The 5,024-nt window shown below is 37.9% G+C and overlaps 1 protein-coding gene across 1 annotated transcript in view; it reads right to left on the bottom strand.

Annotated features, from left to right (window-relative positions):
- Positions 1–1,264, bottom strand: part of LOC138031455 (prolyl endopeptidase-like) — a 66,083-nt gene extending 64,819 nt beyond the window's left edge. The window contains exon 1 of the mRNA XM_068879147.1: positions 1,076–1,264. The gene's annotated coding sequence lies outside the window, so the exon portion shown is untranslated. The remainder of the gene's footprint in view (positions 1–1,075) is intronic.
- Positions 1,265–5,024: the final 3,760 nt, after the last annotated feature.

A 5,024-nucleotide genomic window follows, 5' to 3' on the forward strand; every position in this document is an offset into this window, starting at 1 on the left:
CATTGCTTCATTCGTTACCGAAACAGGTACAGCATAGCACTGGCATCACAGAGGTCACAAGTTCAAATCCCATTGGAGGCACCTAAATTTTTCATGTGTGTGTAGTCTAGACAATTAAGTGTTACTTAAATGTCTAGATAATTGCTTGGATCACTTCTCTTTTTCATCTAAAGATTTTTTCTGCTTGTAAATGTACAAAATGAGGGGTGGTCCATGGGGTCCAATGGGCTGGGTCCATTGTTCCTTAGTATTGTTCTGGCCAAATTTCACTAGCATGCTCTAGAAGTTCCCCCATTTGAGCTTTACAACTTTGTTCAGAACCCTCCTCCATCAAATCATGAAAACATAATTATCGCAATGATAACACTGAAAACTCTTTGGGTTTCTCCTCATTGTAGGACGATATCCTTGTCTTTATCGAGAAATCTTCCAATAATTTATTTTTTCCTTGTCAATCACAATAATGCAACAAAATTAATTTGTTTACTTTGCAGCCCTTGTAACACTGTTTAAATGAAATATTACTGCAAACTACAGCTGTAGGCTTTTAGTTGTTTTGGGTTATTTTTGACTGATGACCTTCACATGGTGAACAATTTTTTGACCATGAGCCGCATGCCATGAATGTTTGCGTTTAAGGACGGTGCCACTAAGTCTAAGGTATTTTTCCGGGGTTTACTGAATACACGGAAAAAGCAGATCTTAACAAGTGTTATTGAAATAACAAAAGAATATAAGTGTAACCACACATTTTCGAAGATAATTAATTAACAATATTCGTAAAAAGCTTTTAAATACAAAGCAATGTATGGTGTTCTTTTCCAAATTACTTACAAAAAGCTGCCAATTTTTGTTTTTTCTGGGTTGTGGCTTTTTTTTTTTTGCGTTTACCCAACCACTTCTCAAGCATATTTCATGTCAACGAAAAGATTTTGATGCAACAGAGAATTTTTTAAAAATAGCAACACTTGAAGTGTAAACACTTGTGCCAAAAGTAGCACTGCCGGGTTTGAACGTACATTTTTTGTAACCTTGAATTAATGCCAAGTAGAAGTTGTGGGTACAATACTGTAACCTTGATTGTCACCCAGTTCAGAACCTTTGTATGACAGGGAGTAAGACAAGGAAACAAAAGAGCTCTCCATTGTCTGAGAATGGAACTTTCCAACCAATGCAATTTGTACCATCGTCTGACAAATTGTTTGGATCAAGAAAGACGTCAGGCGCACTGTCTTACAGATGTTTCTTGAACATACATCACACTAATAGTACGATAAATTGAAACCACTGTACCTTGTACAGTACTTTGCTTTCGAATGAAACATGAAAACTACATGCACATACAGTGTATATGTTGTAGTTCAATTTGCACTTTGGTACAAATTTGTTTTTGAACTGGTACAGAATATATTGACTGGTACAATTTTAATTTACCCTTAATTATACTGGTGCCAAAAACAGTGAAAATGTTTTTAATGTTTTGTTGAACACAAAGAAACAACTCTCCATTGATAACAGCTGTTTGCCATTCTTTTTTTTTTTTTTAAAAAACTTAGTTCAAGGAGGTTACTGAAATAAAGGTTTGCTGAGCATTCAGAGCAGGACCAGGAAATAGCAAGACTTGTTGGAAATACGTAACAGTCTGGTTTGACCAAGAATAACATGAGTGGTTTTTAAAGCACTAATTATGTTTCTACACAAATTAATTTAAGCCTAAACACTTGTCCTAGAATGGTTAGCTTTGTATGTTACAGTCATGATTTACTAAACATAAACATTAAGAATTTATTTTAAAACCTGTTCATTAAATAGTGGCATGTGGTGACAAGGGCTTAAGGATTGCTTTTGGCTTATCATCAAGTTTACCGATGAGTGTACCAGTCCTGTTGTTGGTTTGGATTAAGTTTTTTTATCACCACGTTGTGTGTACAATTCAGTTTTGCAGACTATACAGAGCAATACATGAATTATGCCACTGTTTCAATAAGACAAGAAATAAAGTGCAGAAATCTCACAATGTAATTTTGCTATTTGTCATTAAATTAATAAAATAGTATTTTGAGATTAGTGTCCTTGTAGCAATTTGTTTTGTTTTTCCATATCAAGATATCTCAATGAGGTAGTATAGGGGAAACTGTGCTTTTTTGCATGCTGCGTGAAAAAGCATGTTTAGGTAGAGGAAAATCTAGTTTTCACATTAGTGGCAATAACAATGATAGAATCACAAGGGTGTGGATCAGATTGTTACACTTTGCCATACTCTGTCACAATTCTTACATATCCGATCTCCTTCAATTCGATGATTTGACCCAAGAGCATATTGGGGTGAAAAGGGTGACATCTTGTCTACTTTGTTTATTTTTTTTATTGCCACCGTGTCCGAAATCTTAATTTCCGTTTTCTTTGTGCTTGCTTTCTTGTTTGCTAGTGATAGTCCTTCTGCTGTTTGTTTGCAATGGACATAAACTTACGAACAACTTTTACAAGTCGTACGCTTACTTTCTGAATAGTTGTCACTCTTCTCCCATTTACTTGTGAATTTTGAACTGTCCTCTATGTGGGTTGTTCTTTTGGGTGTCTAAGACTAAGAGTTTTCGTAGAGTTTCTCTTTGAGATTAATCAGTTTTTCTGTCAGGTGTTTGCAGTTTTCGGAGCAACGTACTTGAGAATAACCCGCCACAGCAACCACTATTGTTTCCCCTATGCGGCATCTTTTGAAGAACGAGGACTTAAATACAATAGAGTCCCTATTCCTTATTCATGTGAAATGCAGTATTGGCAGGGTATTCCTGAACTTAGCCCAGATTTTCCCTGTGGTGGTATTGTCCGATTCTTTCGTTCTTTGCAAATGTCTTTAGTTTTGACTGAGATAGTTTGCCTTCCGTTTCTCCGCCTCGAATCACTACTCGCTTTTTTCACTTTGAATTTTTCAAGTAATTCCATTGCTTCATTCTGTAAAATGAATCTTCGATAAACATGGTTTTAGTTGTGATGTATTTCGCATTCTGCTTTTGCTTAAAGTCATCTAATCTTTGATACAAATATTTGTCGTGTGATACCATTACACTGAATTGTCCGCGTTGTTTTCCTTCTAATGAAACGGGGGGGGGGGGGGGGGGGGGGGGCCGAAGTCCTAAATGTAAATAAATTGAAGTTGTGGACCGAGAGTGGCCTGGGATGAATAAGTAAAATATTTGGACAGAGAGTGGCCTGGATTAATATTAAAATATTTAATTGTAAATTATCATGGTAAGTTTGTCATGATCTGCTTGTGTGGTCAAGTGTATCGAGAGTTGACACGATCAAGAGGAGAAGAGATGTCCAAGTGGAAGAGAGTGGAAACAGATCAAGAGGCAGGGAGTTCAAGTTCAGTTCGGGTGAGTACAAAAGAAAGTCTCCGAGTATACTGTGTAAGTCTGTCAAAGAGGGAGTGGGCATAAGGTCAATGCAAGTAGGGTGGGCCATCTGGAAAATAAGGGGGGATAGAACTGTGAAAGGAAGGGGGGTTGGCTAGAGGGTGATGGAGAAGATGAGGGAGGGGGAGGAAGGTAGAAGAAAGAAAGAATTAACGTGTTTCTTTTTAGACCCCCTAAAAACTACGCCCCTCGTTTTTTTAACTACACCCCAAAAAAATGAAAATCCCTTTTTTAGAACAGTTTGATAAAAATAAAGCCAGTCACAAATAAAATTGTACCCAGTTCATATATTTTGTACCAGTTCAACATATTCTGTACCCATTTCAGAAAAAATTGTACCAAAGGAACAAATTGTACTACTGTCCATATATAAGTACGGCAGGCAGTTTCTTGCCTCCCAGAGTATGTCTGAATCAGAATCTACATTGTAAATGTTACTGATTGGACCTGTACGTATGGACTTCTGGAATGCAAGACGTAACAGATTTTACCTCTACTCACACAACATAAATTATGATTGATTTTACTCGTCAACTGGGGGGTATCCTAGGTTGCTGAGGGGTCAATTAAGGAGGCTCCTAAAACGTTTGTCCACATGTAACAGCACAGGCAGACCACCCTCTGTTGGTGTTGTTGTTATCGATTCTGTAGTAGGATAAATACATTACAGCCCGTTGCGATTTTGGTCTTGGCAAATAAAAGTTTGAAAGCAAATAATTCAAAGAAAGGTCAAACAAAATAATGTCACTGTGTCCTGTGTTATGTTTTGTTCTGGTTCTGTCCGTTCCCAAGCTGTTTGATGAGGCATCATTTTGCTAGATCTTTTCTCAACCACGGTTACATAGTCAAGAAAATTGACAAGGTAGGCAGCACCCCAGCTGCAGGCTGGGTGATCTTGGTCTTGTTCAAGCCGGAACGGGACGCCAACCAAGTGAAATTCTAACCTCAAAAACACCCAGCATTCCGAGCTGCGTCTTTTTCGAAAATTAACCGAGAAAGGCGATCCTGAAATCCAACTAAAGGCTAATTTCTCAACATTGATTTGGTTGCAAGAAGTAAATAGCCACTGTTTGTCTCCTGGCGAAGGGGTATCTTAATCATTTCCCTGTTAATTTTGAAATTGTCCCTTTCAGATGTATTAAGAGGTGGGGGCCGTTCTGAACTGTCTTGAAGCTCCTGTACAGTACTGTGGCAAAAAAACAGAATGCAAATGAAATTTCATCACAAAATTCGCTTATTGTTCTTTTCCGAAATTTTCCTTTCCTGAGCCGGTGAAATTTCTTTCTGAGCCAGACACAAATTCGAACGCAGGACAAAAATTCGCAAATCTTAACAACGAATTTCGGTTGGAGTTTGTACACTGTAACGTAACATGTACTGAACACACTAAAATTCAAGACTACATCGAAATAATCGTAATCCTAAGAAGCCGAGGCTAAACAGAAGGGAATTTTTTTGCTCACTCCGGTGATCCAATTGTTCAAATTTTGTCCCATCGCCAGCACACCGAAGGAAACTCGCAAGTGTAGCCACCTTGAACTGGTGACCGCGACAGCAGAAAAGTTGTTGAAAAATTCGGCAGTTCCAGGGTGGCTACACTTGCAATTT

The sequence above is a fragment of the Montipora capricornis genome, chromosome 14, assembly GCF_036669925.1.
Source record: "Montipora capricornis isolate CH-2021 chromosome 14, ASM3666992v2, whole genome shotgun sequence".
NCBI classification, from domain to species: Eukaryota; Metazoa; Cnidaria; class Anthozoa; order Scleractinia; family Acroporidae; genus Montipora; species Montipora capricornis.